The following is a 14,006-nucleotide window of genomic DNA, read 5'->3' on the forward strand; positions in this document are numbered from 1 at the left end:
TTCTCAGAAGAAGGTGATGAAAGTAGAAGCCTTTACTCCCACCCATTAGTCCACTAAATTCTATTAGCAAGAAAAAGAAAGAAAAAGAAGATGATCTCTCATTATCATCCTTACAAGAAAATCCTACTCAAAATAAAAATAAATGGAAGCTACTCCAGAGGTTTTAAGTATTCCCATCTTGAACAAGAATATTAGGTAATTAGTCACAATGTCATATGTTGCATTTTTAAAGAGCTTTGTTGAGATACAATTCACATATCATAAAATTCATCTTCTAAAGTGTATAATTCAGTGATTTTTTTCTTTTTTAATTTTTGGTATATTCACAGAGCTGTGCAACCTTCACCATTATTTAATTTCAGATTTTCTTCACTTGAAAAAGAAATCTTTTTTTCTTTTTCACGTTAGATGTTACACATTAGCAGCTACTTTCCACGGTCCCCTTCCCCCTCATTCCCTAGAACTACCAATCCACTTTTCATCTCTATGAATTTGCCTATTTTGGAAATATAAGTCGAAACAGATGGTGTGGACTTTTGTGACTGTGAAATTTCTTATCATTAAATATGTTTTTATGAGGATGGCAGCATGAAATAGAATGGTGACTGGTTTCTTTCATTTAGCATAATGTTTTCAAGAGTCATCCATGTTGTAGCATATATCAGCACTTTTTTTTTTTGAATTTTTGAATTTTATTTATTTTTTATATAGCATGTTCTTATTAGTCACCCATTTTATACACATCAGTGTATACATGTCAATGCCAATCTCTCAATTCATCCCACCACCACCACCCCCGCCCCTTTCCCCCCTTGGTGTCCATAGGTTGTCCTCTACATCTGTGTCTCAATTCCTGCCCTGCAAACTGGTTCATCTGTACCATTTTTCTAGGTTCCACATATATGCATTAACATACGATATTTGTTTTTCTCTTTCTGACTTACTTTACTTTATATGACAGTCTCTAGATCCAACCACATCTCTACAAATGACCCAATTTCGTTCCTTTATATGGCTGAGTAATACTCCATTGTATATATGTACCACAACTTCTTTATCCATTCATCTGTCGATGGGCATTTATGTTGTTTCCATGACCTGGCTATTGTTAATAGTGCTGCAATGAATATTGTGAGGGGTGTATGTGTCTTTTTGAATTATGGTTTTCTCTGGGTATATGCCCAGTAGTGGGATTGCTGGATCATATGGTAAATCTATTTTTAGTTTTTTAAGGAACCTCCATACTGTTCTCCGTAGTGACTGTATCAATTTACATTCCTACCAACAGTTCAAGAGGGTTCCCTTTTCTCCACACCACTCCAGCACTTATTTTGTTTGTAGATTTTCTGATGATGCCCATTCTAACTGGTGTGAGGTGATACCTCATTGTAGTTTTGATTTCCATTTCTCTAATAATTAGTGATGTTGAGCATCTTTTCATGTGCTTCTTGGCCATCTGTATGTCTTCTTTGGAGAAATGTCTATTTAGGTCTTCTGCCCATTTTTGGATTGGGTTGTTTGTTTTTTTAATATTGAACTGCATAACCTGTTTCTATATTTTGGAGATTAATCCTCTGTCCATTGATTCATTTGCAAATATTTTCTCCCATTCTGAGGGTTGTCTTTTCCTCTTGTTTATGGTTTCCTTTTTGTGTAAAAGCTTTTAACTTTCATTAGGTCCCATTTGTTTATTTTTGTTTTTATTTCCATTTCTCTAGGAGGTGGATCAAAAAAGATCTTGCTGTGATTTATGTCAATGAGTGTTCTTCCTATGTTTTCCTCTAAGAGTTTTACAGTGTCCAGTCTTACATATTGGTCTCTAATCCATTTTGAGTTTAATTTTGTGTATGGTGTTAGGGAGTGTTCTAATTTCATTCTTTTACATATAGCTGTCCAGTTTTCCCAGCACCACTTATCGAAGAGACTGTCTTTTCTCCATTGTATATCCTTGCCTCCTTTGTCATAGATTAGTTGACCTTAGGTGCGTGGGTTTATCTCTGGGCTATCTATCCTGTTCCATTAATCTGTATTTCTCTTTTTGTGCCAGTACCATATTTTCTTGATTACTGTAGCTTTGTAGTATAGTCTGAAGTCAGGGAGTCTGATTCTTCCAGCTCCTTTTTTTCTCCTCAAGATTGATTTGGCTATTCGGGGGTCTTTTGTGTCTCCATTCAAATTTTAAGATTTTTTGTTCTAGTTCTGCAAAACATGCCATTGGTAATTTGATAGGGATTACACTGAATCTGTAGATTGATTTGGGTAGTACAGTCATTTTTACAATATTGATTCTTCCAATCCAAGAACATGGTATATCTCTCTATCTGTTGGTATCATCTTTAATTTCTTTCATCAGTGTCTTATAGTTTTCTGCATACAGGTCTTTTGTCTCCCTAGATAGGTTTATTCCTAGATATTTTATTCTTTTCGTTGCAATGGTAAATGGGAGTGTTTCCTTAATTTCTCTTTCAGATATTTCATCATTAGTGTATAGGAATGCAAGAGATTTCTGTGCATTAATTTTGTATCCTGCAACTTTACCAAATTCATTGATTAGCTCTAGAAGTTTTCTGGTGGCATCTTTAGAATTCTCTATGTATAGTATCATGTCATCTGCAAACAGTGACAGTTTTCCTTCTTCTTTTCCAATGTGGGTATCTTTTATTTCCTTTTCTTCTCTGATTGCCATGGCTAGGACTTCCAAAACTATGTTGATTGATAGTGATGAGAGTAGACATCCTCATCTTGTTCTGATCTTAGAGGAAATGCTTTCAGTTTTTCACTGTTTAGAATGATTTTTGCTGTGGGTTTGTCATATATGGCCTTTATTATGTTAATGTAGGTTCCCTGTATGCCCACTTTCTGTAGGGTTTTTATCATAAATGGGTGTTGAATTGTGTCAAAACCTTTTCCTGCATCTATTGAGATGATCATATTGCTTTTATTCTTCAATTTGTTAATACAGTGTGTCACATTGATTGATTTGCGTATATTGAAGAATCCTTGCATCCCTGGGATAAATCCCACTTGATCATGGTGTATGATCCTTTTAATGTGTTGTTGGATTCTGTTTGCTAGTATTTTGTTAAGGATTTTTGCATCTATATTCATCACTGATATTGGTCTGTAATTTTCTTTTTTTGTTGTATCTTTTTCGGGTTTTGGTATCAGGGCAATTGTGGCCTCATAGAATGAGTTTGGGAGTGTTCCTTCCTCTGCAAGTTTTTGGAAGAGTTTGAGAAGGATGGATGTTAGCTCTTCTCTAAATATTTGATTGAATTCACCTGTGAAGCCATCTGGTCCTGGACTTTTGTTTGTTGGAAGATTTTTACTCACACTTTCAGTTTCATTACTTGTGATTGGTCTGTTCATATTTTCTATTTCTTCCTGATTCAGTATTGGAAGGTTATACCTTTCTAAGAATTTGGCCATTTCTTCCAGGTTATCCATTTATTGGCATAGAGTTGCCTGTAGCAGTCTCTTAGGATACTTCGTATTTCTGCGGTGTCTGTTCTAACTTCTCCTATTTCATTTCTAATTTTATTGATTTGAGTCCTCTCCCTCTTTTTTCTTGATGAGTCTGGCTAATGGTTTATCAATTTTGTTTATCTTCTCAAAGAACCAGCTTTTAGTTTTATTGATTTTTGCTATTGTTTTCTTTGCTTCTATTTCATTTATTTCTGCTCTGATATTTATGATTTCTTTCCTTCTGCTAACTTTGGGTTTTGTTTGTTCTTCTTTCTCTAGTTTCTTTAGGTGTAAGGTTAGATTGTTTATTTGATATCTTTCTTGTTTCTTGAGGTCGGCTTGTATAGATATAAATTTCCCTGTTAGAACTGCTTTTGCTGCATCCCATAGGTTTTGGATCATTGTGTTTTTTTTTTTTTTTTTTTTTTAAGATTTTTAGAAATTTCATGTAATGTCTGAAACATTTATATTAACATATTTCCATACAAATAACCCAATGAAAGTTTAGTATTAGTTGTTTTGTTTGTTTTTTTATACTGCAGGTTCTTATTAGGCATCAATTTTATACACATCAGTGTATACATGTCAATCCCAATCGCCCAGTTCAGCACACCACCATCCCCACCTCACCACAGTTTTCCCCCCTTGGTGTCCATATGTCCATTCTCTACATCTGTGTCTCAACTTCTGCCCTGCAAACTGGCTCATCTGTACCATTTTTCTAGGTTCCACATACATGCATTAATATATGATATTTGTTTTTCTCTTTCTGACTTACTTCACTCTGTATGACAGTCTCTAGATCCATCCACGTCTCAACAAATGACTCAATTTCGTTCCTTTTTATGGCTGAGTAATATTCCATTGTATATATGTACCACATCTTCTTTATCCATTCGTCTGTTGAGGGGCATTTAGGTTGCTTCCATGACCTGGCTATGGTAAATAGTGCTGCAATGAACATTCGGGTGCATGTGTCTTTTTGAATTACGGTTTTCTCTGGGTATATGCCCAGTAGTGGGATTGCTGGGTCATATGGTAATTCTATTTTTAGTTTTTTAAGGAACCTCCATATTGTTCTCCATAGTGGCTGTATCAATTTACATTCCCACCAACAGTGCAAGAGGGTTCCCTTTTCTCCACATCCTCTCCAGCATTTGTTGTTTGTAGATTTTCTGATGATGCCCATTCTAACAGGAGTGAGGTGATACCTCATTGTAGTTTTGATTTGCATTTCTCTAATAATTAGTGATGTTGAGCATCTTTTCATGTGCTTCGTGGCCGTCTGTATGTCTTCTTTGGAGAAATGTCTATTTAGGTCTTCTGCCCATTTTTGGATTGGGGTGTTTGTTTCTTTGATATTGAGCTGAATGAGCTGTTTATATATTTTGGAGATTAATCCTTTGTCCGTTGATTCATTTGCAAATATTTTCTCCCATTCTGAGGGTTGTCTTTTCATCTTGTTTATGGTTTCCTTTGCTGTGCAAAAGCTTTGAAGTTTCATTAGGTCCCACTTGTTTATTTTTGTTTTTATTTCCATTACTCTAGGAGATGGATCAAAAAAGATCTCACTGTGATTTATGTCAAACAGTGTTCTTCCTATGTTTTCCTCTAAGGGTTTTATAGTGTCCAGTCTTATATTTAGGTCTCTAATCCATTTTGAGTTTATTTTTGTGTATGGTGTTAGGGAGTATTCTAATTTCATTCTTTTACATGTAGCTGTCCAGTTTTCCCAGCACCACTTATTGAAGAGACTGTCTTTTCTCCATTGTATATCTTTGCCTCCTTTGTCATAGATTAGTTGACCATAGGTGCGTGGGTTAATCTCTGGGCTTTCTATCTTGTTCCATTGATCTATGTTTCTGTTTTTGTGCCAGTACCATATTGTCTTGATTACTGTAGCTTTGTAGTATAGTCTGAAGTCAGGGAGTCTGATTCCTCCAGCTCCATTTTTTTGCCTCAAGACTGCTTTGGCTATTCGGGGTCTTTTGTGTCTCCATACAAATTTTAAGATGATTTGTTCTAGCTCCGTAAAAAATGCCATTGGTAATTTGATAGGGATTGCATTGAATCTGTAGATTGCTTTGGGTAGTATACTCATTTTCACAATGTTGATTCTTCCAATCCAAGAACATGGTATATCTCTCCATCTGTTGGTATCATCTTTAATTTCTTTCATCAGTGTCTTATAGTTTTCTGCATACAGGTCTTTTGTCTCGCTAGGTAGGTTTATTCCTAGGTATTTTATTCTTTTTGTTGCAATGGTAAATGGGAGTGTTTCCATAATTTCTCTTTCAGATTTTTCATCATTAGTGTATAGGAATGCAAGAGATTTCTGTGCATTAATTTTGTATCCTGCAACTTTACCAAATTCATTGATTAGCTCTAGAAGTTTTCTGGTGGCATCTTTAGAATTCTCTATGTATAGTATCATGTCATCTGCAAACAGTGACAGTTTTCCTTCTTCTTTTCCAATGTGGGTATCTTTTATTTCCTTTTCTTCTCTGATTGCCATGGCTAGGACTTCCAAAACTATGTTGATTGATAGTGATGAGAGTAGACATCCTCATCTTGTTCTGATCTTAGAGGAAATGCTTTCAGTTTTTCACTGTTTAGAATGATTTTTGCTGTGGGTTTGTCATATATGGCCTTTATTATGTTAATGTAGGTTCCCTGTATGCCCACTTTCTGTAGGGTTTTTATCATAAATGGGTGTTGAATTGTGTCAAAACCTTTTCCTGCATCTATTGAGATGATCATATTGCTTTTATTCTTCAATTTGTTAATACAGTGTGTCACATTGATTGATTTGCGTATATTGAAGAATCCTTGCATCCCTGGGATAAATCCCACTTGATCATGGTGTATGATCCTTTTAATGTGTTGTTGGATTCTGTTTGCTAGTATTTTGTTAAGGATTTTTGCATCTATATTCATCACTGATATTGGTCTGTAATTTTCTTTTTTTGTTGTATCTTTTTCGGGTTTTGGTATCAGGGCAATTGTGGCCTCATAGAATGAGTTTGGGAGTGTTCCTTCCTCTGCAAGTTTTTGGAAGAGTTTGAGAAGGATGGATGTTAGCTCTTCTCTAAATATTTGATTGAATTCACCTGTGAAGCCATCTGGTCCTGGACTTTTGTTTGTTGGAAGATTTTTACTCACACTTTCAGTTTCATTACTTGTGATTGGTCTGTTCATATTTTCTATTTCTTCCTGATTCAGTATTGGAAGGTTATACCTTTCTAAGAATTTGGCCATTTCTTCCAGGTTATCCATTTATTGGCATAGAGTTGCCTGTAGCAGTCTCTTAGGATACTTCGTATTTCTGCGGTGTCTGTTCTAACTTCTCCTATTTCATTTCTAATTTTATTGATTTGAGTCCTCTCCCTCTTTTTTCTTGATGAGTCTGGCTAATGGTTTATCAATTTTGTTTATCTTCTCAAAGAACCAGCTTTTAGTTTTATTGATTTTTGCTATTGTTTTCTTTGCTTCTATTTCATTTATTTCTGCTCTGATATTTATGATTTCTTTCCTTCTGCTAACTTTGGGTTTTGTTTGTTCTTCTTTCTCTAGTTTCTTTAGGTGTAAGGTTAGATTGTTTATTTGATATCTTTCTTGTTTCTTGAGGTCGGCTTGTATAGATATAAATTTCCCTGTTAGAACTGCTTTTGCTGCATCCCATAGGTTTTGGATCATTGTGTTTTTTTTTTTTTTTTTTTTTTAAGATTTTTAGAAATTTCATGTAATGTCTGAAACATTTATATTAACATATTTCCATACAAATAACCCAATGAAAGTTTAGTATTAGTTGTTTTGTTTGTTTTTTTATACTGCAGGTTCTTATTAGGCATCAATTTTATACACATCAGTGTATACATGTCAATCCCAATCGCCCAGTTCAGCACACCACCATCCCCACCTCACCACAGTTTTCCCCCCTTGGTGTCCATATGTCCATTCTCTACATCTGTGTCTCAACTTCTGCCCTGCAAACTGGCTCATCTGTACCATTTTTCTAGGTTCCACATACATGCATTAATATATGATATTTGTTTTTCTCTTTCTGACTTACTTCACTCTGTATGACAGTCTCTAGATCCATCCACGTCTCAACAAATGACTCAATTTCGTTCCTTTTTATGGCTGAGTAATATTCCATTGTATATATGTACCACATCTTCTTTATCCATTCGTCTGTTGAGGGGCATTTAGGTTGCTTCCATGACCTGGCTATGGTAAATAGTGCTGCAATGAACATTCGGGTGCATGTGTCTTTTTGAATTACGGTTTTCTCTGGGTATATGCCCAGTAGTGGGATTGCTGGGTCATATGGTAATTCTATTTTTAGTTTTTTAAGGAACCTCCATATTGTTCTCCATAGTGGCTGTATCAATTTACATTCCCACCAACAGTGCAAGAGGGTTCCCTTTTCTCCACATCCTCTCCAGCATTTGTTGTTTGTAGATTTTCTGATGATGCCCATTCTAACAGGAGTGAGGTGATACCTCATTGTAGTTTTGATTTGCATTTCTCTAATAATTAGTGATGTTGAGCATCTTTTCATGTGCTTCGTGGCCGTCTGTATGTCTTCTTTGGAGAAATGTCTATTTAGGTCTTCTGCCCATTTTTGGATTGGGGTGTTTGTTTCTTTGATATTGAGCTGAATGAGCTGTTTATATATTTTGGAGATTAATCCTTTGTCCGTTGATTCATTTGCAAATATTTTCTCCCATTCTGAGGGTTGTCTTTTCATCTTGTTTATGGTTTCCTTTGCTGTGCAAAAGCTTTGAAGTTTCATTAGGTCCCACTTGTTTATTTTTGTTTTTATTTCCATTACTCTAGGAGATGGATCAAAAAAGATCTCGCTGTGATTTATGTCAAACAGTGTTCTTCCTATGTTTTCCTCTAAGGGTTTTATAGTGTCCAGTCTTATATTTAGGTCTCTAATCCATTTTGAGTTTATTTTTGTGTATGGTGTTAGGGAGTATTCTAATTTCATTCTTTTACATGTAGCTGTCCAGTTTTCCCAGCACCACTTATTGAAGAGACTGTCTTTTCTCCATTGTATATCTTTGCCTCCTTTGTCATAGATTAGTTGACCATAGGTGCGTGGGTTAATCTCTGGGCTTTCTATCTTGTTCCATTGATCTATGTTTCTGTTTTTGTGCCAGTACCATATTGTCTTGATTACTGTAGCTTTGTAGTATAGTCTGAAGTCAGGGAGTCTGATTCCTCCAGCTCCATTTTTTTGCCTCAAGACTGCTTTGGCTATTCGGGGTCTTTTGTGTCTCCATACAAATTTTAAGATGATTTGTTCTAGCTCCGTAAAAAATGCCATTGGTAATTTGATAGGGATTGCATTGAATCTGTAGATTGCTTTGGGTAGTATACTCATTTTCACAATGTTGATTCTTCCAATCCAAGAACATGGTATATCTCTCCATCTGTTGGTATCATCTTTAATTTCTTTCATCAGTGTCTTATAGTTTTCTGCATACAGGTCTTTTGTCTCGCTAGGTAGGTTTATTCCTAGGTATTTTATTCTTTTTGTTGCAATGGTAAATGGGAGTGTTTCCATAATTTCTCTTTCAGATTTTTCATCATTAGTGTATAGGAATGCAAGAGATTTCTGTGCATTAATTTTGTATCCTGCAACTTTACCATATTCATTAATTAGCTCTAGCAGTTTTCTGGTGGCAGTTTTAGGATTCTCTATGTATAGTATCATGTCATCTGCAAACAGTGACAGTTTTACTTCCTCTTTTCCAATTTGTATTCCTTTTATTTCTTTTTCTTCTCTGTTTGCCGTGGCTAGGACTTCCAGAACTATGTTGAATAATAGTGGTGAGAGTGGACATCCTTGTCTTGTTCCTGATCTTAGAGGAAATGCTTTCAGTTTTTCACCATTGAGAATGATGTTTGCTGTGGGTTTGTCATATATGGCCTTTATTATGTTGAGGTAGGTTCCCTCTATGCCCACTTTCTGGAGAGTTTTTATCAGAAATGGGTGTTGAATTTTGTCAAAAGCTTTTTCTGCATCTATTGAGATGATCATATGGTTTTTATTCTTCAATTTGTTAATATGGTGTATCACATTGATTGATTTGCGTGTATTGAAGAATCCTTGCATCCCTGGGATAAATCCCACTTGATCGTGGTGTATGATCCTTTTGATGTGTTGTTGGATTCTGTTTGCTAGTATTTTGTTGAGGATTTTTGCATCTATATTCATCAGTGATATTGGTCTGTAATTTTCTTTTTTTGTAGTGTCTTTGTCTGGTTTTGGTATCAGGGTGATGGTGGCCTCATAGAATGAGTTTGGGAGTGTTCCTTCCTCTGCAATTTTTTGGAAGAGTTTGAGAAGGATGGGTGTTAGCTCTTCTCTAAATGTTTGATAGAATTCACCTGTGAAGCCATCTGGTCCTGGACTTTTGTTTGTTGGAAGATTTTTAATCACAGTTTCAATTTCATTACTTGTGATTGGTCTGTTCATATTTTCTGTTTCTTCCTGATTCAGTCTTGGAAGGTTATACCTTTCTAAGAATTTGTCCATTTCTTCCAGGTTGTCCATTTTATTGGCATAAAGTTGCTTATAGTAGTCTCTTAGGATGTTTTGTATTTCTGCAGTGTCTGTTGTAACTTCTCCTTTTTCATTTCTGATTTTATTGATTTGAGTCCTCTCCCTCTTTTTCTTCATGAGTCTGGCTAATGGCTTATCAATTTTGTTTATCTTCTCAAAGAACCAACTTTTAGTTTTATTGATCTTTGCTATTGTTTTCTTTGTTTCTATTTCATTTATTTCTGCTCTGATCTTTATGATTTCTTTCCTTCTGCTAACTTTGGGTTTTGTTTGTTCTTCTTTCTCTAGTTTCTTTAGGTGTAAGGTTAGATTGTTTACTTGAGATTTTTCTTGTTTCTTTAGGTAGGCTTGTATAGCTATAAACTTCCCTCTTAGAACCGCTTTTGCTGCATCCCATAGGTTTTGGATCATCGTGTTTTCATTGTCATTTGTCTCTAGGTATTTTTTTATTTCCTCTTTGATTTCTTCAGTGATCTCTTGGTTATTTAGTAACGTATTGTTTAGCCTCCATGTGTTTGTCTTTTTTACGTTTTTTCCCCTGTAATTCATTTCTAATCTCATAGCGTTGTGGTCAGAAAAGTTGCTTGGTATGATTTCAATTTTCTTAAATTTACTGAGGCTTGATTTGTGACCCAAGATGTGATCTATCCTGGAGAATGTTCCGTGCGCACTTGAGAAGAATGTGTAATCTGCTGTTTTTGGATGGAATGTCCTATATATATCAATTAAATCTATCTGGTCTATTGTGTCATTTAAAGCTTCTGTTTCCTTATTTATTTTCATTTTGGATGATCTGTCCATTGGTGTAAGTGAAGTGTTAAAGTCCCCCACTATTATTGTGTTACTGTCGATTTCCTCTTTTATAGCTGTTAGCAGTTGCCTTATGTATTGAGGTGCTCCTATGTTGGGTGCATATATATTTATAATTGTTATATCTTCTTCTGGGATTGATCCCTGGATCATTATGTAGTGTCTTTCCTTGTCTCTTGTAACATTCTTTATTTTAAAGTCTATTTTATCTGATATGAGTATAGCTACTCCAGCTTTCTTTTGATTTCCATTTGCATGGAATATCTTTTTCCATCCCCTAACTTTCAGTCTGTATGTGTCCCTAGGTCTAAAGTGGGTCTCTTGTAGACAGCATATATATGGGTCTTGTTTTTGTATCCATTCAGCCAGTCTATGTCTTTTGGTTGGGGCGTTTAATCCATTCACGTTTAAGGTAATTATCGATATGTATGTTCCTATGACCATTTTCTTAATTGTTTTGGGTTTGTTTTTGTAGGTCCTTTTCTTCTCTTGTGTTTCCCACTTAGAGAAGTTCCTTTAGCATTTGTTGTAGAGGTGGTTTGGTGGTTCTGAATTCTCTTAGCTTTTGCTTGTCTGTAAAGCTTTTGATTTCTCCATCAAATCTAAATGAGATCCTTGCCAGGTAGAGTAATCTTGGTTGTAGGTTCTTCCCTTTCATCACTTTATGTATATCATGCCACTCCCTTCTGGCTTGCAGAGTTTCTGCTGAGAAATCAGCTGTTAACCTTATGGGAGTTCCCTTGTATGTTATTTGTCGTTTTTCCCTTGTTGCTTTCAATAATTTTTCTTCGTCTTTAATTTTTGCCACTTTGATTACTATGTGTCTCGGCGTGTTTCTCCTTGGGTTTATTCTGTATGGGACTCTCTGCGCTTCCTGGACTTGGGTGGCTATTTCCTTTCCCATGTTAGGGAAGTTTTCGACTATAATCTCTTCAAATATTTTCTCTGGTCCTTTCTCTCTCTCTTCTCCTTCTGGGACCCCTATAATGCGAATGTTGTTGCGTTTAATGTTGTCCCAGAGGTCTCTTAGGCTGTCTTCATTTCTTTTCATTCTTTTTTCTTTAGTCTGTTCCGCAGCAGTGAATTCCACCATTCTGTCTTCCAGGTCACTTATCCGTTCTTCTGCCTCAGTTATTCTGCTATTGATTCCTTCTAGTGTAGTTTTCATTTCAGTTATTGTATTGGTCATCTCTGTTTGTTTGTTCTTTAATTCTTCTAGGTCTTTGTTAATCATTTCTTGCATCTTCTCAATCTTTGCCTCCATTCTTATTCCGAGGTCCTGGATCATCTTCACTATCATTATTCTGAATTCTTTCTCTGGAAGGTTGCCTATCTCCACTTCATTTAGTTGTTTTTCTGGGGTTTTATCTTGTTCCTTCACCTGGTACATAGCCCTCTGCCTTTTCATCTTCTCTATCTTTCTGTAACTGTGGTTTTTGGTCCACAGCCTGCAGGATTGTAGTTTTTCTTGCTTCTGTTGTCTGCCCTCTGGTGGTTGAGGCTATCTAAGAGGCTTGATGGGAGGCTCTGGTGGTGGGTAGAGCTGACTGTTGCTGTGGTGGTCCGAGCTCAGTAAAACCTTAATCCACTTGACTGTTGATGGGTGGGGCTGGGTTCCCTCCCTGTTGCTGTGGCAGTCAGAGCTCAGTAAAACCTTAATCCACTTGACTGTTGGTGGGTGGGTCTGGGTTCCCTCCCTGTTGGTTGTTTTGCCTGAGGCAACCCAACAGTGGAGCCTACCCGTGCTCTTTGGTGGGGTTAATGGCAGACTCTGGGAGGGCTCACGCCAAGGAGTACTTCCCAGAACCTCGGCTGCCAGTGTCCTTATCCCCACGGTGAAACAGAGCCACCACTCGCCTCTGCAGGAGACCCCCCAACACCAGCAGGTAGGTCTGGTTCAGTCTCCCCCAGGGTCACTGCTCCTTCCCCTGGGTCCCGATGCACACATTACTTTGTGTGTGCCCTCCAAGAGTGGCGTCTCTGTTTCCCCCAGTCCTGTCAAAGTCCTGCAATCAATTCCCACTAGGCTTCACCGTCTGATTCTCTAGGAATTCCTCCTCCCGTAGCCGGACCCCCAGGTTGGGAAGCCTGACATGGGGCTCAGAACCTTCACTCCAGTGGGTGGACTTCTGTGGTATAAGTGTTCGCCAGTCTGTGAGTCACCCACCCAGCAGTTATGGGATTTGATTTTACTCTGATTGCGCCCCTCCTACCGTCTCACTGTGGCTTCTCCTCTGTCCTTGGACGTGGGGTATCCTCCTTGGTGAAGTCCAGGGTCTTCCTGTCAATGAGTGTCCAGCAGCCAGTTTTGATTCTGGTGCTCTCGCAAGAGGGAGTGAGAGCACGTCCTTCTACTCCGCCATCTTGGTTCCCCCGGATCATTGTGTTTTCGTTGTCATTTGTCTCTAGGTATTTTTTGATTTCCTCTTTGATCTCTTCAGTGATCTCTTGGTTATTTAGTAACGTATTGTTTAGCCTCCATGTGTTTGTGTTTTTTATGTTTTTTTCCCATCTAATTGATTTCTAATGTCATAGCATTGTGGTCAGAAAAGATGCTTGATATGATTTCAATTTTCTTAAATTTACTGAGGCTTGATTTGTGACCCAAGATGTGAACTATCTTGGAGAATGTTCTTTGCATACTTGAGAAGAAAGTGTAATCTGCTATTTTTGGATGGGTTTTCCTATAAATATCAATTAAATCTATGTGGTCTACTGTGTCATTTTAAACTTGTGTTTCCTTATTAATTTTCTGCTTGGATAAGATGTCCATTGGTGTAAGTGAGGTGTTAAAGTCTGCCACTATTATTGTGTTATTGTCAATTTCCTCTTTTATAGCTGTTAGCAATTGCCTTATGTATTGAGTTGCTCCTCTGTTGGGTGCATATATATTTATAATTGTTATATCTTCTTCTTGGATTTATCCCTTGATCATTATGTAGTGTCCTTCCTTGTCTCTAGTAACATTCTTTATTTTAAAGTCTATTTTATCTGATATGAGTTTTGCTACTCCAGCTTTCTTTTGATTTCCATTTGCATGGAATGTCTTTTTCCATCCCCTCACTTTCAGTCTGTATGTGTCCCTAGGTCTGAAGTGGGTCTGCTGTAGACAGCGTATATATAGGTCTTGTTTTTGTAACCATTCAGCAAG

At 36.8% G+C, this 14,006-nt stretch overlaps 1 long non-coding RNA gene across 1 annotated transcript in view; it reads left to right on the forward strand.

Annotated features, from left to right (window-relative positions):
• The first annotated feature begins 11,122 nt into the window (after nucleotides 1-11,122).
• The window catches only part of LOC309660165, a 35,873-nt gene continuing 32,989 nt past the window's right edge, over nucleotides 11,123-14,006 (forward strand). The window contains exon 1 of the long non-coding RNA XR_014263226.1: nucleotides 11,123-11,223. This is a non-coding gene — a long non-coding RNA (uncharacterized lncRNA). The remainder of the gene's footprint in view (nucleotides 11,224-14,006) is intronic.

The sequence above is a fragment of the Balaenoptera physalus genome, assembly GCF_965194825.1.
Source record: "Balaenoptera physalus genome assembly, chromosome: 4".
NCBI lineage: Eukaryota > Metazoa > Chordata > Mammalia > Artiodactyla > Balaenopteridae > Balaenoptera > Balaenoptera physalus.